At 37.2% G+C, this 25,269-nt stretch overlaps 1 protein-coding gene across 5 annotated transcripts in view; it reads right to left on the bottom strand.

Annotated features, from left to right (window-relative positions):
* ARB2A (ARB2 cotranscriptional regulator A) overlaps positions 1–25,269 on the bottom strand; it is a 259,865-nt gene that overhangs the window by 142,723 nt on the left and 91,873 nt on the right. The gene's annotated exons all lie outside the window — the stretch shown is intronic.

Below are 25,269 nucleotides of genomic sequence, written 5' to 3'. Positions count from 1 at the left end.
AGTGGATATCAATAGAACGGTAAAATAAGCAAAAATGGTAAGCATTTTAAGAGAAATTAAGATGCTGCCTTGTATGTTAGCTTTTCTACTGTTTTTTCAGACCTTACTGTTGCTCAGCATTGTACAATGAATACTGAAAATTCCAACAAATATTTTAACTGACTTGAATTTTCCATTACGACATTGTTACAATTAGAAATGAAAAAATTAGCTTTGACTTCATAATACTGCTGTCAGTAATGCTGTTCCAATACCCTCTAATCCCCTAACACAATTTGCACACCATGACTCCACATTTTATACACTTTTTACTGTAACTCAGAGAAATTACAGCAATTTTTCTCATCCACACCTAATATGCATAAGTTGAAAAACATTATTTGGAAAGTCATTATTGATTGGAAGAGCCACGCTATTCAGAAGGAACTTGCATTGCAACCTGTAAAATTACAAACTATGAATCAAATCTGTCTGATCAGAACTTAGGAATTGATATGTGTCAGAAATTAATTGTGTCCACAAGGTAGAAAGCTGGCATGATACCAGAATAAGACACGAAACCAATGATATTTGCTACTAAAATGATCTTTGCCTAACTTTTAACGTCTGACATTCATTTTGGATCAATGTATTTTCCAGTTACAGATTAAAAGATCTGCGTATTTGTACAATAGGAGCATCAGGTTCTGTATATTATCCCATTTTAACATTGCTTAATTACATCATTTGTCACCACATGTCACTTATATATTACCATACCCATTTTACAGATGTACAAACCAAAAAAATACTGTCTTCAGCGATGAACTATAGTAGACAGACCTAAAATCTTTTGTGTAATGCTACATTAGTCTTCTTGTGCGCAAGACTTAAAGACTAAAGCAAACAGAAAGTCAAACCTATCAAATATTTCTCTGAAACAGAGATTTATATCTAAGGCTTATCTTTCCTGAATTTTACAGTACTTTGAAGTGAGTCTGAAACCCAACATCTAAACGCATACACATTCTACATTACATTTCATAATGTGTGAAACTGATAAGCTGAAGTGGCTGTGCAAGGAGAAGCCATTAGAGATGTTACTGCCAAAAGGCCAGTGGGTACTTCCACCTTAACGATATTTTTGTAAGAAACTCTACATATCCATTGCAACAGCAAGGAGATATATGAAAGAAACTCCTTGAACATGACTGTGAGAGGTAAACAGAACAGCTAGTTTGTGCTAACTAACTGTACTGACACTACCAAAAGACTTGCAGAGACAAAATACATTTAGAACATTTGTCCATAATGTTTTTCAAATTTAAGTTTTCCAAGTAAAATTTCTCATGGTATTTCAAGAAATATATTTAAGAAAATGAGCTAACTTTCTGAGATATCACGTTTAATAGTTTCTGCAACAGCTCTAGTGTGAATTCATTTTCCTTTATTGAACAGCAGGAGTCAAAGTTAATGCCATCCCCAGGCAATGCAAACTTTCACACCTTCAGTTTTGTAAAACACTAATTTAATAAAAATATGAACTTCCCATATCCAAGCACAAACCACTTTTCAACTCCAAAGGTCTGCTATGTTGCCTGCACTCCCTGGACCCCACACTGCTTTAGAGACATTCAGAATAACAGATTCAGAGGTTTAGAATTGTCCTGGCTTTCCCGAGGAAGGGAAGTTCTTTGAGACAAGGGTATTTTGAAGTGCCTGAAGTACCAGTAAGCCTCGAAGCGGTTCACTCCAGGATGGCAACGAGCATTTATTTGAAAACTCAAAAAGAACTCGCAGGGATGACAAATAAAAGGAAGAGAAATTAGCAAGGCTGAGATCCCTGAGTACCCTCACAGCAACAGGAAAACACTAAGCCATAATTAAAGCTGCATCAAGGAATAAATTAAAAGACCAACATTTCAGGTCAGTTTGTGTCTTTTTACTGATATCGGTCCTGTTGTTTCTCAGTAAGGCATATGGCCACAACCACTGACAGGTAGCTCAGCTTTGCAGAGAACGGGGCAAATATAGATGCAGGCCTGTTCATCCCAGCAGTTTCCTCCAGATCTGCTTCTCTCCACGGTTCTCCTCTGCATCTCATCCCGCTCAGCCCCACACTTTCTGCTCGCCCAGTAAGGCGTACCAAGCAGTTGCTGCTTTTCACTGCTTTCCAAGTGGGCACTATCCCGAAAAGCACGGATAGATAGCGCTGAAGACAGTTTCCACGTCCTCGGCGTTGGCTCCCAGTGATGATGAGCAGTCAGTGTGGAAAATTCTTCACAGACCTTTGCAAGCAGAGTATTTCAGTAGAGCTGCGAGTATGATGGGAACAGAAAAACTTTTGAATGTTCTGCCCACCACGAGACAGCTGGCACACAATTATCATTCCTCCTATTCTACAGATGGGAAAAATGAAGCTCAGAAAATTGCCTAAACTCTTACAAGAATTGTGTGACAGAGGTCTGAACACAATCCAGATCTCTCAACCCGACTCTTTAAGTAACTATTTGAAGAATATGAACACCAAGACAAAAAGGGAGATCTAATTGGATATCACTGTCAGTAATTCCTGGAGCTACCCACCAATAGACAGCCTGGATAACATGTTTACAATACAAAGAGGGTCCAGTGTTACTGCACAGACTAAGGTTTGCATAATATATTCTGATTTTTTTTTTTTTGGTGGGTGTTTTTTGTTTGCTTGTTTGCTTTTTTTTTTTCTTATTTCTTTTTCTTTTTTTCTTTTTTTTTCCCCCTATAGAAATTCTGAAGGTTGGTATGGTAAGAAAAGAAAGAGGTAACTCTGATCATACCATGCCACTTGGGAAGGACAGGCAGAAAACTCACAAGAGTTAGCGCAGTCACATTTGACTTTTAACTTTTTGATATTGAGATATTCAGGCAAGCAGCATAAGAATAATGAGATAAGAGAATGCAAGGGTGTGAGTGCTATGGAAATATACATGTTAGTATGCAGTATGAAAGAGCACCCTCTGTTGTTTTTGGTTAACAGAAGCAAGTCTCCCGATACCTCAAAATAATATTTCAGTTCCAGAAAAGACTGAGATAAATCATCACTACTAACATATAGATATCTGCAAACACTTCCCAGGGAATTTAGGCACTGCACATGCACAGTTTGTTTAGAAAGAATGGTTATGCATACTGAGAGCTACTGGGTTACAGAAAGAAGAATAATCTGTACCCTAGCAAACCCTAGATGCCTAATCTGGAAGCAGTTTGTGGTTAAAAGAATCATTTGTGTACATTTACCACATAAAACTAGCAAAAATGTTTTTAATGAAGATACGAAATTGATGTGCTGGACAATTTTTATTTATTAGTTTTATATGGCATTAAGAATTTTAGTTAAGGGTACACCATAGTTTAATACAGGAGTATCCAATACCAATAAAATCAAAGTACAAATGTCTGATGATAGATTACACATTCCAATCAGCTAAAAAAATGTGAGATTTAGCTGCACGTTACTTCACATTAACAACAGACCTTAACTACATCAATGACAAGTGCAGAACTGTTAACAACACACAATTTATGCATTGTGTTTGCCCTATTCAGAGGTAAAAACTCCTAAAAATTCTGAGTTTTCATTAGTTTTCTGTATTCAGAAATCACTGATTTTCTTAAGGGCCTGGGACTTATAGAGATGGATGGTGATCCACATGGTTTGATTCCAGTGATATCCCATTGATGGTGTAACAGGACAAAACTAATTTTGATGTCAGTGTGAATAAACGTGGATGCATGAGGTGCATCCAGGAAGATTCCTGAGAAGATTCTGCTTGAAGACCGAGTATGAAAAGATGTTAAAAATATATTTTCCCATTAGCATCCATATCTGACTGCCTTTCAAAATTACACAATTAGTTAAGAAAACAAGGCAAGAACCTCAGAAATAACTAATAAATTTTACATTACAAGAACTAATACATTGCAAATGTATGAAAAACGGTTTGTAACAGAAAGTTTTTTTTTTTCTTTTTTTTTTGAAGCACAGTTCTTGCTGAAGTTAACCATAATTGAGTGCTTCAGGGAAAATTAGTTTCAATTTGATTGCCTCTTGACCTGCTGAAAAATCCTGCACAAATACATTCTATACAGTTTCCATGAAAAACTGTGAAATTTTGTAAATACAGAAAACTACACTGCATACGTATTCAGAACTATGCAGCTTAACAGTCAACACTTTCATGATTAAGCTTTGCTTTACATAATGTACAGGGAATGAGAGAAAAGTAAAATTTCAAAGAAAGAGGGTTATTTCCTGCAGATTTCAAAGATGCTGAAGCAGAGAGCTTCCTCTAACACATCTCTTATCTGTTGAATAAGATTTTTCATTGGAAGTAGTTTGAGTAAGTCAATTATAGGATTATTTAACAATCCTACACTGAAGGAAGCTGCTTGCAGAAGACCTGAGAACATGCAACCTCTTTTTTCTGCTTCTACAGATTCCCGAATATTGAGGACCAACCTTGAAAGGGACTTCTAAGTGCTGCTATAATAACAATGGATTTTCCTTCCCTTATTTTACTTTTCCTACTCAAACACTGCTAGAAAATTCTGTTCCAAAACAGTATTAAAGATTTATTCTGCAGTGTAAACATAAATAAATAAATAAATCAGGAGATGGCAATACCAGAATTGTGCTAGCAACCTCAACATGGCCCCCATGGGGCAATATATCTAACGATCAATTACGATAGAGTGTGCTGCAAGTTCCTGTAATGTCTCCCAAACAAGAGCTGGAAACAGAGTATGTTTTCTGAACTTCTAAATATTCATGAAACAATTTTTAAATGGTTCTATGCATGCCACAAAGGGTCCACAAATGTACAGCATCTGAAAATTGAAAACAATTGATTATTTCAGTGCTCAAGCAAATTTCTGTTTTTATCTGTCATTACTGACATCTAATGTCCTTACAATTGCAAGAGGTGGGAGAAACCCCTTTATTTTTTCGCATGGTTTTAATGGTTTTCACTGTTTTTAACATCATTCTGTGCTACGTGCAGTCAGTTTCTCTGATTCCAGTGTAACAGGTATTTAAGGCAAGTATGTCACTCTATATACAAAATTACATGAGAAACCAAGCAACATTCAAGCGTTTGCACGTTCAGGATCTGATCAGAGACCCTTAATAGTTTCACTGGGATTTCGAAGAGATGTGAAAAAGCATAATCATTAGAACACATGTCTACGGAGCCACTAGAACTGGCGAGCAGAGTGCTGTGTTTTCAGTAAGTATCTAAACATTTTTCACAAACTGACTACATTCCAATCTGGCAGTCTCCTTTTAAATAAAACAAGAATGAAAATTATATTAGCCGCTCAAGTCTGCAGCATTGTTAACTTCAGATATACCTCAGTTTTCCTGTCCCCTTCCCTAAATTACACCTAGGAAACACAACACTGCACATGCATGCAGTTAAATTAACTGCAGACTCAGCTACTGCATCTCCCAAAATGCCCTAAAGGAATACTGTTCTAGCTGGAAAAAATGCCTGCATATTGTACGTTCTCCATCCCTCTGCTGAAATCATCCCAATTTTCTTTTAACCATCAGCAACATAAATTACCAAGTTATGAGACCTGAATTTCTTTAAAGTATGTGTTTGTTTTGTTTGGCGTGTCACAAACTTGCTCCTTACTTCTTGCTGTAGCACCGCTGAGGTTCCCTATTTTACCAAGGCAGAACATCAAGAAATAATTCTGCATGTAAACGCTTCATAGGATATGTTCCTACTGCTAGTGTAGGTTCAGGCTTGAAAATAGGTGTAACCCTGTTTTTTATCTACAGCAAATGTGTCTTCTGGGGATGGCTGCAAGTGCACCTAAACTGAAAACTGAGCAAGGGCACAAGAGCAAGGTCCATGTACTGCCGTGCTGCCTGCTGCATGCCGAGACACCCCGAACACACTCCGCCAGCAAGGACAGGTCAATCCAGAAACCTTTGCCAAGAGGGTGCCCCCCTTCTTCTTGGGTGCATGGTGGAGAGAGTAAGGGGTTTACCGGCATGCATGAGTTATGACATGTCACTTGCCCATGGAAGAAAGTCAAAGAATAGGCCCTGGCCATGGTTAGCCTAAGAGAGTCAGGACGTCCAAGCAGGTTGGTATTATGGGAGGTCAAGAGCAAAGCACAAGCCTGGAAACCACTTCTGACCACGTGGGCACAGCCTGCGTGGTCGTGTGTGGATAAAAGCTCTGAAAAACAACTGCAGCTGACTAGCTGTGGCTTTTCTCAGCCACACTGTTTTTCCAAGCATACAAAAACCTGGAGCGTGCTGCTCCTCCTCATGTTGAAGGTACTGGTTTTAAGTTGGTGTGTTCTTAAGATCTAATTTGGAGTTTTGCAACAGTAAGTGCAAGCTCATGGCAACACTGACATCGCACATCAGACCATGTGGAAAAGATGGGTAGTTCTCCTTCAGAAGTGATAACAGACAAAAAAACTGAGTGGAGGAATATTTAAATACTGTGCTCCCACTCTGAGAGCTGCCAATATTTGCTACTTAAAATTTAAGCACTTTCCTTGCATCCCTTCAGGAAAGCTTCTGCATTTTCTGTCGTGTGAAACATTCATGCATCTATGTCATCAATTACAATTTTCAATACTTTCAATAATGTACTTATTATTTGATTTTATGCTACTGGCTTGCTATAAATAATTTGAAAAGGAAAAATTATATTGGGGAGAAGATACTAAATGCAGGCTACGTTGTTCTAATGTGTATGTAGAAGCTGAGTACAATATTAATCCATATTGTAATTTTAGCCATATAAGAACTATAAATTTTGTTAAGAGGTAGTTAACCCATTAGTAACTACCCTTGGAATGTATCACTTCCTGTGCACTTCTCAGAAGTACTGCAACTGTTGTTCTTCTGAATGTGAAGTTTAGCTTAATATGAACAGGAACTTTATGGGATTTGCTACAGAACTATTTTAATAATTACCTGTTTGGCAACCTTAAACTTTGCAGCATTAAAACTAAGAGCAAATTTCTCTTATTTCAGTGTTATGTCATGAACTTCTTCTACTGCTAAAGCTAACGCTTTTAAAAAGAACATTCTCCCACAGCCTCATCTGATTTCTGCAGGCATCTCTGTTTATTTTTGCACAGTGACACCCAGCTCGTGCCAGGTGTAATTCCACTAAGTCAGAAAAGCTAATGAGCATGAACAAAGCTGACCTCTCACCGAACCAGTTGTTTGAAGGGGGCTCTCATTAGACAGGTGGACATCAGCAACTAGTGCAGCCCGCTGTTACGGACTTCTAAAGCAAAATAGTTGATGCTGAGCATCAGCTTATATATTTTGGCAAGTGCACCTCCTGGTTCCATTTCATATGCAAGGAATTCAGTCTGAACTCTCTTCAACTGCTCAGGGATGCTAGCAAAATCACAGTCAGATACACTATAGACACACGCTACTGAACCAAGCTGAAGCACTAATTAGACACACTTATCAACTCCTCCAGACATAACTCAGGTCCCCAAAAGCTAGTGCCCTGAATAGATTTTTACAAAATAATTAGAATTATTATAATAAAAGAAATGATGAGATGATTGCCATTGCTTGACCTCACTGGTGTGCTCACGGATGCTGTCTGCTCTTGGTTGCCCAGTCCTCTCCACAGGAGGAGAAAGGAGACAAAGAGGAAAGTGAAAATCAACCCAAGGCTGGATAATATGGAGAATCAGGAGAGGAAAATGCGAGGACAGAAAGTAACCATGAAGAACTGAAGCAAAGATTAGAACCACAAACATGCAGGGAACTAAACAAGAGAGAAAGAAACAGAGGAAATTATTACAAAAAGGAGAAACACTGGAGAAAATGTTCTTGAAGTACTAGGAACATTAAATTCTATTTAAGATCCTCTTAATAGGATATAACTATATATAGTTATCTTATAACTGATTCTTGTGGTTGTTTTTAAAGAAATGGGGAGCTTAGGATAATCCGGATCAAACCCTCTATCGAACTATGCACTAAAAATGTTTGAAATGATTTTAAAAAGTTTTCTGAACACAAGACATCTCTCAAAAACAGACCCAAGGTACTGAATTCAGCATTCCCAAACACAGGACTCCTGAATTAGAAGTCACCCTGATAAAACATTAGCTCTACCTGCATGCCACAGGTGAAAGCCTCTAAAAACCGGGGTAATATTTTACTACACAATAAAAGAATGGTGTGAATAAGTGTACAGAAACCTGCAAATGGTAGCTGTGATATATATTTTGGCACTGAGTTCAGTCAGCAGGTCAGCAGTAAAGGCAATAATAATTATTTATGTACAGTAGCATTCCAGCAGAATGCTGACAGGTCATTATAAGTCTGTTTTCAACCTCACAGAAGACAATGGTCAGCTAAATGCAGTACCTCCAGGTTTTCATTTCCCAAAACGAGGTAAACTCACACTTCCTGCAGCAATCCTATCCAGCTGCCATGCAATCAGCAGGCAGAACACACCCAAACAGTTTACTCTTTTCTGTTACTCCATGAAATTATGATCATACTGTCAGTGTTTCAGCACGTAAGAAAATCATTCCAGCTCACTGAACTGACAAATAAAACAAATAATAAAACAAATAAAACAAATAAAACAAAAAATTGGAAACCAAATTTCAAGATAAAAGACTGAAAAAACTATGGTCATAATTTATTTTACGAAACAACACATTACAAAATTAAAGTATGCAGAGATTTTTTTTTTTTTTAATGGTACTTAAACTTTCCCATATTTCATTTTAAAATATTTGCATTCTTCCTTTCCACTGCTCTGAATTGAATTAGGCAGCAGAAAGAGACTTTCCAATTTTCAGGAATATTTTTTTGTTATAAATCACATGCTCTGAATTTTGGATTAAGCACGTATTAAAAATTGCTAATAGTATTCCATGCTCAAGAAAACTCAAGAAAATCTGAGACCTGAGAGACATAAAGGATGAGTGAGGTGAAAAGATGCTAGTCATGCAAATGCAAAATCCTTTGAATGTAGAAATACTTCATTTTGGAGGTTCTTAACTGCTGGCAAATAACTACAGTAAGATAATCTTTTGTGAAGGATGGACTCCACTTGCTGGGGACTGCAATTCTGGGATGAAGAATGAGCTTTAAGGAAACAAAATTGGGAAGAATTTGTTTAGGAAAGCTCTGTTCCTAATTTAGTTCAAGTATCTCAAGACCACCAAGGCATCATATTACTCACAAATCTATAGCAAACCGTTGTCCACTTGACCCTACAGCTTAAAGCTGGGGGAGGAATATATGAGGTGCCAGAATCACAAATAAATCATGAAGCAGATTTATGAAAGATAACAAGTGAGCAACAAAATGAAATGCAGGGAAAAACAACACATCTGAATTCAGTGTAGACAATCTTACAGTATCATGCTGTTAAAAATAAACTTGTTGGCAAAGTCATGCTTTGACATCATTACAAAATGAAAGACGATGATGGTTACATTAACAGAATCAAAGACAGAAGACATTAAAATGACCACAGACATAAATATCAAAGAAAACAGAAAAAGATATAAAAGGAACCTTTCAGATTCAGATCTCTATGCAGAAAAATGAGATTGGAATCAGAAAATTGACATGGAAAAGAAACAGTTCAAAGACCATAGATGAGATTGTATCAGTTTCTAAATTTATATTAGATTTGCAGAAAAATAACGGTAGGAAAAACAGACAAAGAAATAAACTTGGAAAATCATGAGTAACAGGCTCAATTCAAAAACTTAAATTCAATTCTGCAATCTCCTTTATCACTTACAATACCAAGATACTGAGATAAGAGATGAGTAAAACAAAACACAGAAAACAACTGAACGTTGATTAATCATCATTACAGTGTTAACTGAGTGGTAGCCACGTAAGAATGCTTGAAACTTCTAAGTACATGGTAAGAAAGACAAACATTTGAATGACAAGGAAATATAACTAGGAGTAGTCAGATTAAATCATAAAAGGAAAGAAATATATGCTGCATGACAGAAAGACTTCCTTACAGTGAAACTGTGGAATAATTTCTCAACGAACTAGAAGAAACATTCAATAATATAATGAAGGGAACAATGCTGAACTAGCAGGAGGGCAGAGCAAAAGATCTAAAGGTATTTTTTCCATCTAATTCTAACAGACCATTAAAGGATACAATCAATAGTCAGGGAGGTAAGTTATTTTGATAAGCTCCACGGTTTTCATTCTTTCAGAGGAAATACCACAGCTGAAATTGGGAGAAGAAAAAAAGAGGAAACACCAAGCTGTGTGCTTTCTTATAGTTACTGCTTCCCATTGTGGATGTTACCATTATCTTTACATATGAAGAGAGATTGAAATAATCTAGAGAGGTCCCCCACACTACAACACTGAGATAAAGAAGAACTTAAAAGAAACACTGCATGTTCTGGCAACAAATTAAATGGTAAAGAACAGAGTCATGTTTCCTGGGGGAAAGAGTCTGAATATTACGAGGTTAGTCACACTATTAGTGGGGCCAATAATGTCACTTAGAAGAAAAATAAGTGTGATATATAACTGAATTCTTCGCATCATATCTGTTTGGCAGATAGACATATTGCTGTACTGAAGTTAAAGAGCAACAGCACAATTTTATCTGGTGATAGCAATGAAGAAAATATCCCTGTGCTTGGGCAGAATTTTTCAACAGTTCAGCAAAACAGCTGAATGATAGCTGAAATGAGAACCTAAACTGTAACTGGTCATATAAAATGCAAGCCAAACAGTATTTGATGCTTAATTTACAGCATAATACAATGTCAGAATATCTGCATAGTTGAATGTTGCGATCACATTACATTCCATATGTTTTTACCCATAAACAGAGCAACAAGAATTGAGACTGGCTCAGAGAACAACAGGTTCTCCTTAATACAGATGCTCTTAGTAGAGCTGTTTCAGGAATAGAGTTAAGACACACGATCTATTGGAAAACAGCTTAGAAGCAGACTGGTCAAAAATACGACCTAACAAAATATATAGGAAAACAAATGGCTTATGAACAGAACTATAAATTGTAAACCAGCTGTGCTACTGAATTAACATCTGAGTTTCAGTCAAGCCACAAGCCTGTTTTGTCTCTGTAACTGTAATTGTAACTGTGAAGGGAGAATAAGTAATACTTATCTTTTTACTTTACTTTGGCTTGAAAGCCCTTGGGGCAGGACACAGCTCTCATCCTGCTGTTCTAAAGGTTGAACAAGTATCAGCACCATAAAATGCTACTATTTATGATGCTGCACCAGGAAAAATATTTGGGCCATACATTAGAATAGAAAACTGAAGGATAAGTTCCACAGGCACGTGTAGCAACTAACAAACCCACAACCTAGCACTAATACATTGTATTGTATTTAACACTAAACTTTTTGTTGTTTTATTTCAGAAATAAATGAAAGAACATCTTAACATCCTGAACTCTTCTAAATGCTTTGTAATGGTATAGTAAGTACTTCATAGAATAATAAAGACAAATAATGTCAGGACACCCATTATTAAAGGAGTACACAATCTGGAAAACAGTTTCTCAGAAACTAGCAGTGAGATGAGTCTGTGTGACAGGAAGGGCTGCAGAAGGTGGGTGGGATATAAAAAGAACAATATTCTGATGGCATTTCACTGTGGCCTTCCAAAGTACCTCATCCAGGATGAATCTTGCTATATATTTTTGGTCCAGTGCTACATATCAGTATTCTGCAGACAGTTTACACCTCCCTGTGTTCTCTTGTAATGGTACAAAAAGAAAGAACCCTGTCCTGGTTCCTTCAGAATTCAAAATCAGTTTTGGTGAAGTGCAGAAGAAGGGCTGATACGAAGACTGGAGTCCTTGCAGCATCCCAAAAAAATCACTGTTGCAGCATGCAATTTTTCTATTTTGCGCACAGATTAGTACAAATTCCACTATAATGGATAAGCGCCTCTGGGCAACACCTGTACTATTCAATTACTTGCTAGCCTGAACTTGGCATCAAAACTAGTCCTTCTATCATAGGCACAACATTTTATAAAAGTCTGCAGCTTGCTTTTCTCCATGCTTCACAGACTTCACATTCTGGCATTTTTCAGAAGCAAGCCAAAGACAATGCATACTGGAGCGTGCTTTGATGTTTGGATGGAAAGGTTCACCTTCTAACTGATAACAGATGGAGATACAATGCATAATCCACTGCATGATTCATTTAAAGATTTTCTCTCACTAGCAACTTAACAATTCAATAATCAAACTACGTTCTTATAGAGCCTGGGAGGGTACAAAGGGTTGGCTCCTTCCTAGGTAACAGACTCCAAAAACAAGATCAGCAATAGAAGCAGCGTTGGAAAGAATACCAGTGAGTTAATTAACTGATACAGATAAAACTCCAAGCTCATTTTAGAGAAGAACTTAGGCTGCCAAGTGTCAAAAAGGGAAAATGCTTTCATATGCTTCCTGTGTTTAGCTACTATTCCCAAAAACCTGCAGGAACTCACAAGATCTATCACTGTTTTGATGGAATGCTTGGATGAAGAGTACAGAAGACATCAGCTATCAAGCCACACACAAAGTTTGACAAATGATGTCACATACATGCACAACACTTATCTAGCAGCTGCAGACACATATATACAACTGATATTGGGTTCAAGCCCTTGCCAATAACTGAAGGTACCAAAGCCTGTCTTTTGGCAGGCAAGAGCTGATCAAAGTTCCTATGAGCACTCTCATCTGAAACACAGTTTAGAGATTATTTCTTCACTCACTAGGAATTCAAGCTAAGGGGAAGAGGAATGGACTAGACAGTCTATGCACAGACAGGCCAACAAACTCATTTTCTAAGTATATATGCTACCACTAGTATCATCAATTTTGAGAAAATTACAGTGATGTAGAATTGCTGAAGAGTGGTAACTAGTAAGAGCAGGATCCTACTGTGATTTTTTAGATGCTTGATGAGTGTTGGAGGTAGAAATAAAAAAGCAAAAGCCAAAGAAACAGCTGGGGAAATGGAACTCTGGAAGCAAACACTGTAGCCTCAACAGGATGGAATATTTCTTGAGTTCAGGTTTAGGGCACAATGGAAATCTGTGCTTTTTTTCTTTGGGATAAGGAAAATTTGTTCCACTGAACTATGATGGCAACTCATCTAAGGAGTCTACACAAAGCAATGAGGCCACTTCTCTTGTAAAAGGCTCTCATGAGAAGTATCCTTCAAGAGGAATGTGGAAGAGAAGAGGATTAGGGGTAAAAAGTGGATTTACATAGTGCAACAACAGATAATGAATGTTATACCATGTCAAATAAATGGGGCAATATGGCTTTGAAGGCTGTGCCTTTTCCCCATCAAATCTATCAGTGAAGTTTATGACTGGCATCCTTTGCTGAGTAGGAAGAAAACTGATCGGCTTTTGTTGTACTTTGGCTTTTCTGAGGCAATTTACCTGGAGACACAAAATAACTTTCTCTGCTTTAGCTGAGGGCAGTTGAGTTTTCACTTATCGAACAAATATCTGTAGGTACGTTTTTATTTATATTAGAAATGAGCCTTTATAATCCTTGACCCTCAGAGTGTGGCTGCAGAATGCACTTCCCTATGGATGTCAGTGTGTTGTATGCACTATCATCTGGCAAACACTCAGCTGAAACTGGTAAAAATGGTAACCCTTCCTATTTGTACAACCATCTTTGTTACCAGCTCTTCATTTCTCAGAGTTTCTGCTTGATGTCACAAAAAGTCCAATAGCAAAACTGTCACTAACTCCAAGATTATAAAGGAGAACTTGGCAATTCACTGAAGAAATTGTCTTAGAAAAGCAAAGGAATAAAATGTTTTTGGATGGTATGTCCAGTTGGGTATGGCAGCTAAATATTGTTTCCCTTCCTGTGTCTTGCATCCACCTTCAACTGAATGCTGGGCTAGAAGACTGATCTTATCACTTGCAACAAATCTTAGCTACAACACATCTACATTAATACAATGAATGACCATACGTTCTAACATACAGACATAAGTACTGTAACATAATTTTGCCTTTTTCATATTCCTCCTGATTATTATAAACCTCTACCTTCATAAAAATTATGAGGCCGGATATATTTACCAATCTGCATTTGCTTTCACATTTTTACAGAAATTATAAACTCTCAGTTAAAAACTGGAGCTTTACTGACCTTCACAAAAATAGACATACTTCAAATTCTTCTAATAAAGTTTAAGGAAAGTCCCTATAATTACACTACTATTGTGGCCTGAGATAAACCTCAGTGTGCAGTTAAGAAGTGACATAAAATAAAAACTTCTACATTTGCTGCTTGCCTAGTCAGAAATCCCACCATCTTTATCTCTTTAAAAAGATGTATTTTTCATGTAAAAAGACACATATCTCTTTAATAAAGCAAAGATGTTATTAAAAGTAAGCCCATGTCAGTAAAGCTTATCAACTATGATATAAACCCTAAATGCAGTAGTAACCATTTCAGAAAGAATACAAAAGCTACATCAAAATGATACAAGACTAAGACTCACAAATGTAAGGAAATTATTTCCAACTGGCCATAGAATGTGGAATTATCTTTTTCTACAACTCACTCAATTTTACCTAGGTAATGCAGCTCACATAGCAAAGTACAGTCCTAAAATAATTCATTGTTCAGAGACCCTTATCAGCTGCAAAGCCAAAGCTGGAGCGAGGCCATATCAGCTGCAGAGCCAACATATAACAGAGTGAAGAGAGGAAAGGACAGATTGCAGTGTCTCCCCATTCTACCACTGCTATTGCAAAACACCAGCCTCCAAATTTCCATGCTGTTTGTTAGGTGCATGCCAGTTTATTATTCAAATGGAACTATAGCATACTGGTATGGAGAAAGAGTGATACAGAAAACAAATTCAAGAGATTCTGCTACAGCCGTTTTATTCTTTTAGGAAGATTCATTTTTGCATGAAATCATGCATGTTAACATTTCTAATATTATATAGAAGGACAGGAGAGTGAGAATAGTCTCAGTATCATTTGTTTACAAAAGAAAAATCCAGATAGATACAGCATAAATCCTTAACTTTAATTTACAGGCTGAACAAAACAAGCATGCACGCTAAACAAGAAAGTGAACAGCCCCAAGCCCCAATTCCCACCTCAGTGTCAATCAAAACCCGGCATCTGTAATGTATGTTTTGATTTTTTTTTTTTTTTAATGAGGGAGGAATGATGCAAATGGTAACATCTAGACTTGTCATCTGTATACTAAAGCTCTCATTCAGCTGAACATATGCTGAAATTTAAGCATATTGAAACAAAGCCCAAGTCTTAGCCAATCTGAATTCAAAGTGGCTGAGATATTAAAGCCGCACTTCAGCAAGGCACATAAGCAAATGATAAAATTTAAACATGACTGTAATTTTCAAGAAGCTCAAATATGGTATCATCATTATACTAGTAAATGTTACATGGCGGTTTTCATTGTTAGATCTCAAAATTCTGCCTCATGTTAACACAGAGGTACTTTGGTCTGGCCCCAAACCAGCCAGCAGGTCACTGGAAGAAGCACCAAGAGAAAGTCTTCTCAGTGTCAATCACATGCTTCATCTCAAACCACAATCTGGATGCACTTTAACTTACAAATAACTTTTTTTGCCAAGCTGAACTGTAAGTCCTGAAATCAGCTAGAAAGTTAAAGCCGATAATTTAAAGAAAAACTGTTTAGAGATTGGTTTGGTTTTAGAAACTGATATTAAACAAAGGTACCAATTTATCTTTTTGTAGAAGAGCAGCAATCACTCCAAATAACGGTTAACCCAGGGACCCCACCAAGTCCTCAGCACTGAGCAGCAACAAGCCCATTCCCAACAGCTGATCACAGCAGGGGAGGCCACACAAAGAAAGCAAGGTGGAAGCTAAGGGACCAACAGGCCTCAGTGAAATCTGACTCTCAGGTGAACTCTGTTGGCTCAGCAATGCAGGACCAGCCCCATGTACAGCAACAAATGGAGAACAAAACTAAAGAGACCATCTCTATGGAGCATGGCAGCTGCTTACTCAGGAATACAAAATGAACTCTCAAACGATCACATCTCTCATTATTTTTGGGAGGTAGAAGATTTGGCTCTTCGAAGAAATTAGACTTTGAAGTGCAATTTAACAATAACAATCTGTTTAGACAGTGTCTACATTCAACAGGACTTTTATTTTGGTTAAACACTACATAATTTTCTTATTAGCTTTGAGAAATGCGCACTCCTAAACTGAAAATACAAACTGCACCTGTTATTCTCATGTCCATCTGCCTAATACATGATGCCTGCACGTATTTTCAGATATATACATACAAATGGCCTTTCTGTAGGAAAGATCCTTACTATCTGCTGCCCTTTTTCAGCTTGGGAGATTTCTTAATCATCAGGAAGTCATATATTTTCATTCAGGTACCTCTGAGCAACCTGCTCTAGCTGTAGGTGTGCCTGTTCATTGAAGGGGAGTTGGACTAGGTGGCTTTTAGATGTTCCTTCCAACTCCAACGATTCTATGATTCTGTGATCCTGGGATTTTACCTTAATATGGATTTGGTGCCCGAGTCGATGCAACGTATGTGAAAATGCTGTGCCTACAGCAGAGCCTAGAAAAAACACACTGCGTATACCTGGCTCTATGCTCCATCTACTTCAGCTGTCCGAATTACAGTTCAACGTGCACATGACAAAGAGCACATACATACACCATGCACGTACATTACGACGACGCGATACATGTACATTACAAATAAAGCAAAATCGTTTTTTGGCCGAACAGCTTCAAAAGTAGAACTTGTAAAAAAAACCAAAAAAAAACCAAAAAAAAAAAAACCCCACGCTGCCAGTCACCGTGCTGCTGTACACGCTCAGCGTGTCAGCGTTCAGCGAGCAGCTCGTCCCGAAGCAGCGGGGGGTGAGCTGACACTTCCTGACCGGCGGGGCGCTGTTCTGCTGCGGGGCTGCTCTGCGCGGCGCTCCCGGCACACGCGCTCTGCAGCCGCTACTGCCCCCTGCTGGCCGCGCCTGGAAGCAGCGGGTGGGACGAGCCACCAGTCTCCTGCTTTTGGACTGGAGCCTTCATGCGCAACAAATTTAAAGTAAAATCGCGATCTTTTAATTCGTCCTATACATCGCACTTGAATAATGCTCCTCCCATCGCTGAGCAGTAGTGCCAGAGTGACACAGAACTCGTCTGACGGAGAAATTTACAAGCAAGAATGAAACAAGTAAAATCCTCTGAGATATAAACAATTTACTATTATTAAAATCTACAAACTGAAACATTCTGTAAGTGGGTGCTCAAAAGATAAAAGGCTTTACTTGTTTTAACAAATTAATGTTAACCTGCGTTAAAAAAAAATAGTTCTGCTTTGTGAAAATGGTAATAGTATGTTTTAGCTTCATATTTAGAAATAATGCATGTAAGAATTCACAATAAAATTTAAAATATACATTTACCAATACAATATAAATCACAAAGGTAAATCCAAATAAACATTATAAGGATAAATTATTGAAGCATGCTCTAAAATATATACGTGTTCTCTACCTTCAAGTTACTCTTTATTACTCACTCTCTGGTAACAGCACATTTCCCACAGGGATCGATTATGTAAATCTATACATATAAAAAAAGTATAAAGCACAGTTGAAACAAAAGACCAGAATTCAGACTCAACTTTAATATGTCTGAAAGTAAGTTACGTGAACTACCATTTCCCCTCCAAACTTCCTTCAATCTCTAATTATGTGACAACAGGAAAACCTATGAATGTAATTTGTAAAACTCTCTACACTTTAAGACTTTTAATAGAACTGTAAATTGAAAGAGCAAGCAAAAATTCTCCTGCAGTGACTCACGTTTTACGGTAACATTTCATAAAGAAACATTATATGGTAGCAGACATAGGTCCAGATATTCTCTTTGCAGACAAATTCATCACATAGATCTGAATATTTTAATACACAGACAACCATGACAACATCCTTGTTCCTATCACACACAGTGTTTTTTTAAAGACAGTGGTCTTAGCATTCAGCTAAGAAAGAAGAAGTAACAGTATTTCAGTCTGAGTTCTTATCAAAAGTCCCTGCAGTTTTGTGACTGAGGGAATACATATCAACCAAGTACTCCCACCTATTTTTTCACCTTTTGTGCATCTGGAATTGGAAATATATGTTGATATTGATCAGCATCATGAGTAAATGAATTCACAAGAACCCATCAGAAGCTAATATATCTGCAATTCGATTAGTGCCTGCACACCAGTGTTGACTTTCAGATCTTTAGCATCATTTGGGTTTTCCTCTACAGTCTGAACTTTATTTTTATATATATAGGAAGGACACAATGAATCACTGTGTGATAGAAAGGTGATGCAAAGAACAAAGAACGAGTTCTTTCACATGCAATAGTTTTCTCCTTTTTTGTACTGCGTTCAGAGATAAGAATTTACTCAACAAGTTGCTATCAACATTTTCTTCACTGAAGGTAAGCTTAAAATATTAAACTGATGAGAATTTAAAACTACAAGCTTATACACAGAAGGCAGGAACTAGGTTACTTTTATTTTGTTCCTTAAATAAAAAGCAACCCGTGTTTATCTCTAGGGATGTGAGAGAGTTTTTAATCTGGGATTTCTACAGTGTACTTTACATATTTTCACAAACATCAAAATATTTCCCAGCATCAATTCTGATCTTAAGAGAAGTAATGTAAGTACATATGCAAACCCACGTTTACTTCTTCTCACCAGATTAAGATATCATAGTTCTAATGAAGACTTCTTATCATTTTAATATGTGCTATAATAAATCGTGAAGAAGTAGGTTATGGAAACAAAGAAAGGGACAGCAACGTACTAACCATCTGCTGCAATTTTCATTTTCACTGAAGAAGTAGTGTGAATTACAAGTGAAAGATCTGAGAAGTTATGATCTCATTTTCTGCTGCTGAGCCTTTGTTACAGAAGAAAATGCCTTACCCTCCTATCTGAGTTACAGATGTAGCTAATGTATTAGTGTTTTCCCATAATGACTGCTTCCATACTTATGCTTCTGAGTTCAGTTTACGTTGCACTGCTCTTCCCTTCCTTTGATCTTGCTGGGTGCGCGGCTCGCTCTGAACTATCCTGGGTGGTCTCCTGTCAGAATTCAGCGATCTGTGTCTCTCCATTGGTTTCCTTCTGGGGGGATTCCTATCAGCTGTGCACTTACACGCATCTGACAACTTTATTAGCCAGCTCTGGTAGTGCTCCAGAGCATCTCGGCGGCACGCACACCCTTTCTCAAACAATCGCACCTTTGCAGTTGACTTAGAACAAATAATTCTATGAACACTTCAGCTTTTATACTCAATAATAAGGTTGAAATGAAGAGAAATCTCACATCATCTGCAAGCTAGGGGTAGGTTTTCATGTTTGGGCTCAAAAAATCAATCCTGAATTGATTTTTGTGTATATATCGTTATTGTCAGAGGATTAATTGATGAATTTTTCATTTGATGAGTCAGGTGGAATGGGCTCCAAGGCACACAGTGAGAAGAATTTTAATTTACTCTGCTTCTTGGTGCTAAGCAGCAAAATTATCAGTTGTGATTCTTACTCTGTTACAATTTTCCTGCTTGAAACAATGTTTAGAGTATTTCTGAGTGTAAAGTTGTATTTCTGAGTATATGCACGTTCCACATGAAAACTTGCTTAGATTACTAGTTTGTGAATGATTCTTTTGTTTTTATTTAAAGCACCCTTTCATTCTGAATCTTTTATTGGAAATTTTTACACTCACTATCATTAAAATGTATTTGGAATTGAGGCTTTGGGAAACAAAAACAAAACAACAAGCCTGTATTACCAGATGAAAGCTCCGTTCAATACAAAGTATAACCCACAAGCCTTTACTTACGCTTACCAAATTGTTTTATCATGGCCTTAAAATTAAAACAAACAAACACAAAACAAACTTTAAGTCTTGCTTTTTGTTTGAAACACCACATTAGAAACTGATGTTTTCATCTGTAATACTCAGGAGTGCGTTGTATAGAAACACAACTGATGAAATTCTTAAAGCTCAGAAAAAGCTCCTGTCCACAGACCACAATGGTGCAGAACTTGTGCATTCAGCCACAGAACACACACTGTCAATTTTGAAGCCGGTGGAAGAGCATCATTACTTACTTAAACTCCCCCAACCCTGGTTGACTCCATTAGAAATATTGTTTTTGACACAGCTGAAATGTTCACTATTTGCTTTGACTTACAAGAAAGCCTGCCAGGCTTTATTCAATGTTGTGTCTGGGATTTAAGATGTGTATCTACATTTTCCCAGGTCAGGAAGGAGGTAAAAACAGAGTACCAGCCTGACCTTACAGCACGCAAAGAGATGTCATACCCTTGTATGTTAAGTACTGCAAAGTTTACGCAGCTTTGCCTGAGAAACTGAAACCAAATCCATAGCAGCACAGACTGCAAACACAGTCAAACACCAGGAAGATAACAGCAGTTGATCACTGTGGATGGATAAACAGAAGTAAGGATAATCTTGTAGTTGAGTTAGAGAGTACATAAATAGAAATAACTTTCCCAAACACTGCAACAAGCATTCCTGGATTTTGTTCTTTCTGCACTCATTTGTTAAACGATACACATACCATACCAACAGAAAATAACAATTCTCAATTGCTGTTTAATACAGGTATTACAGCTATGCTTTGGAACTCCCATCAGAACCAGTACTACTTTGTATTCAGTGCTGTAGAAACACACCTGAAGTCTTCCACAGAAAACCAACAGCTGAATCGGTGCTGAGAGATTCACAGAGAAAGTACTAGTAAAAAAGACAAAAGTAGAACGACAAAACAAACAAACGAACAAAAACTAGACAGAGACATAAAAGACGAGATGATGCTCTGAACATACAACCAGAATTTAAAGCTAAAAAACAGTCTGCCAGTCAGTATAGAGACAAAGTCATTAACAAAAAGAACATCGAAGTACTTTATGACTTCTTTCTAAAAAGAACCAATACATTTTCTGCAGCATTTCACCTCTAGAACACATCTAAATCATTGACTCTCTCCAATGAAAAGACCCCATTGGCTCACCTCAGTCCTGCTGTTATTTGTCAGACATTTTGAGTCTGTTACCAATTCCTGTCTTGCATCTCTCTGAGTGCTCTTTTTGATCATTTTACTATCTGGGTGAAACAGATCTCATTCAGTTACTCAACATATTGTCATGCCAGCTCTCAGGCTTTGTCTATATTTCTGCTGTGTGTGACAGTGAAATGAAATGAGACACTATTCTTGTAACTCTCATTTCCCTAGCAATTCCCTTAAAGTCTCCTTCTTGGGTTACAATCCTCTCTCCTGTTATGTCTTACTATTCTACTAGGTTTACCTTCATCACCCTCCCCTATACAGCCTTCTTTATTTTCACATTTTCAGTACATCCATCACTAAAAATACACAACCCTGTTTTCCTAGACCTCAGCTTCACACAATATAGGTATCCACAAGCACTCTCTTAATAAATATTGTGTGTCTACCTAACATTCAGGATAGAAAACCTACAACAAATACCTAAGTTCTTCCCAAAACCAGAAGAAATTTTCAGAATAAATTTAAAGCCAAACTTCTGAATCCATACAGTAAAAATACAAACAAAAAACAACTCCAAAAAACACACAACTTTATGTCCTGAATAAAACGTCAATAACTTCTTGCCCAGAAGTTAGCCATAAAGCGTATCTTCATTTCAGCTTATTAAATAATATTTACCTTCATTTTGGATTCAACCACAGTCTAGTTTCAGAACATAATGAGTAGTACATTTAAATGATTTTATGCATACTTAAAGCTCAAATGCACCAATGAAAAATTTTGGTCTGCAGTAACACCAAATCTGCAATACCAGCCTCAAAATATCATGAGAATCTGTTCACATCTTTTATTCCTTCCCTGAAAGGCTTTGTCTTTTTGCTTTTCCTACCTACAACTTTCTATTTTTGTCCACCCCATGAATCCAAAATATCCTTTTTTTTCTAGCCCTCTCTGGCACAGAAATCATCTTCATCCAACTTTCTGTAAGTATTAGTTATAACAAAACACCTAAAATAATCACACTGTGCATATTGAACAAAGAGAGGAAACGCATCAAGAAGAAAAACACATGCACAAGATGAATTCCAAATATATTTGGCATGTAAAATTTTCTCAGTGAAATGTGGAGGCTGAAAGCCTCTTATTGCAACAACTGAAGTCTGGGAAATCAGCTGTGCAAGTGTTCTTATTGCTTTTTTAGATCTGGAATGACCACACACAGGTATAATTAAGACAACTCAGCCTTCATAGTCATTCAGTCCTTTATTTCTGTAATAAAACTATACCAACAGCAATACCCACGGATGCCTAGCACACTTCCCTTTATAGCCTGTGAAGAGAGGTGAGTCTCCAGAAGGGCAAAACTGATCCAACTGCTGGTCACAGTGGTCCCAGCTTTCCCTACTCTTGGTCACACTTTCCTGTTCTCTTCTTTGTGCTAGCATTAGTGTTCAAGTTTTGTACAAAAGCATCTTACACAGAGGAGAAATGTGTGGCCATAGAGGCTGGAGAAGAGAGCCGAGATCCCTGTTTCTGCAATTACCAACTGCTAATTTAGTGTGAGCAGAAATGGCCTTAGGTAAACTTTCCAAACTAATTTAAGTTTCAAAAGTAATGAAGCCTGAACACCCATCACGGTGCCCACCGTGGTGCAGACTTCTCTGATCAGTTTTTATTGTGCACTTTAAATATTAAGTAGCTTATCTGCATTGATAATTTAAGGAATAATACAAACAAAATCAATAGTGATTCAGTTCCTAAAGCTAGTAGTTATAAGACATACTAAAAATCACTTTATAAATACTTGAAGTATTCAGAAAGCAGTTTTACCCCATCTCCAGAATTTCATCTTCCATAGCAGACATTTTGTAATCATCTTTTTCTCTAAATGAACAGTGAGAGGTGCCTAAAACTAGGACAAATATTACTGCACTTCTTCTCACAAAAGAGAACCAATGCAATTGAAAGCATGCTTTGTCAAAAATGTCACTGAACTTTTCTACGTAATACAAATATTAGCAGAGAAGTTAAAATTGAGATTTTAAATGAAAGTGCTATCTGGCTTCTTATAATTCAAAACAGAGAAGTTAAGCTGCTTGTTGTATAAAATTGCATCGGAACAGCATGGGATTTCATGAAGAATTTTCTGAAGCCTAGTAGTATAGCTTTAAAATCCACTAGCAAATTTTAACTATTGAACTTAACTGATATTAATGACCTGATAAAATTTCAATAGGCTGTTTGGGGTTCAGGCTTACAGAGCTTAATCCCATGCTGAGGCCAGACATTCTTCCCATGTCACCTCTGCTGATCAAGACTCTCATTTGGAGACCAGTTTTTGTTCACGCGCTGTTTTCAGCCCGAGGGATCCATTCGAGTTTTAGTCCAGGCTGCTAATTCTGCTCTGTAAGCACGACTTGCAATCAGTTGGAATTGGTCCAAGGGACCAATGGCAGGAGAGACAAGGAAAGAGGCAAACAGGTGCTGCTTAAAGGGAGGGAAAGTAAAGTCAAAGTAAAGAGAACCGCCATCTGGGAGAAAAGTATTACTTAACAGGTTTAATTTAAATGTCAAACGCCGTTCTCCACTTGTAATGCATTGCCAGAGAAATCTCAGCTGTCGTCTTTAGACATACAGGTGTCCTGTGGCTGTAGCTCTTCACTGACTGCAAAGGCAGAGCCTGTGACTTCTCCATTACTGACACCAAATATGAAAATGCTGAATTAAGTGCACTACTTTATGGAATGTCAGGCCATGAATTAAGCTTCAGTTTCTAACCCTTTATAATTTAAAAAAGTGCATTTCATAAAAAAATGCCCATGCTGACAATTACACTTAATACACAGATAAGAGAAAGCGGTTAATATGATTTATCACAATGTCTTGACAGAAACAAGAAATAACCCTAATACACTGTAACTACAAGAAGATAGCAGGCTTGACACAAATAATTCCTAACCCTGGGCAGTGGGATTGGGAGTATAACATCAACATTCTAAAAAAAATTTTTAAAGCCTAAACTGACACTAAATACTTATTCTTGAAAGAATAAAAAAATTTTTATTTTTTCACAATGATGCTACTTCCAATGACATTAAGAGGCAATTATTCTTTCTAAGAAAATTCCTTCCCCAGTCCCTGTCAGGTGTCAGAATTGTATATACATAGGTTGCTCCGGAAATAATGCCTCCTATTTATTTCAATGAAAAATACAACAGGTACAAAGAGCACAATAACGCTATTTGAAAGAGGGAATTCTCAGCTACAAAACACAATTTTTCAACACATTCACCATCATTAGCCATGGATTTTCACTGGTAATGAACAAGATCTGCATGCTGAGCTTGTAACAATTTGCACAAGTGGAGGTAACCTATCGTTGCTGTTGCCTCTGTTGAAACTTCACCACCCACCATCTCACTCTGCTCACACCCACTGTTTGGTCTCCACAAATGTCCAAGGAGAGTCGATGACTGTCAATGGGTGCAACTGTTTCCACAGGGAGGAATTCAGTAACACACAGGTATTGCTTCATCCATACTTCCACGACAGAATTCATTTTTTTAGATCACCCTATAATAAATATATTTTTTTGTAAAATAAAATTGCTATAAAAAAACATAATTTGGAAACGTTATTCCCATGAATGGAAAAAAAAAACCAAAAAAACAAAAAAACCCAACAAACATATTTCTCTTTTGTATTTGCTATTTAGTACTTGTCTTCAGCTATCCATTTTACTATCAGCATATCATTTTACAATCACTGAATTTTACCTACCAAATTCATAGCCCAGAAGACAAACAGAATTTCTAATTAATATGACCAATTAATCATTAAATCTTCTAAGTAATTAATAAGAAAATACCCCCATATTTCCAAATAATCAAATGGCCACTCTGCAGTCACACAAAATAAACTGTACTGACTTCATCATGTTTCCACCTGCAGAAATGAGGGACCCTTTTCCAGAAACATCAATTACTCTCTCTTCCATGCCACAATCTGCTGCAAAGACATCTAAAGTCATCACAAAACACTATATGAGTGTTTGAAAGGTTAATCTTTCTTTTTCTTTTCCCTCCTGAAGTCTTCTGGTAGAGTTGCTCAGTTAACTTCCAAATATCATCAGATATGCAGAACTAAATGAGCAG

This window comes from Phasianus colchicus, chromosome Z (genome assembly GCF_987193195.1).
Source record: "Phasianus colchicus chromosome Z, bPhaCol1.hap1.1, whole genome shotgun sequence".
Classification (NCBI taxonomy): Eukaryota; Metazoa; Chordata; class Aves; order Galliformes; family Phasianidae; genus Phasianus; species Phasianus colchicus.
This window is presented reverse-complemented; position numbering and strand designations above follow the sequence as displayed.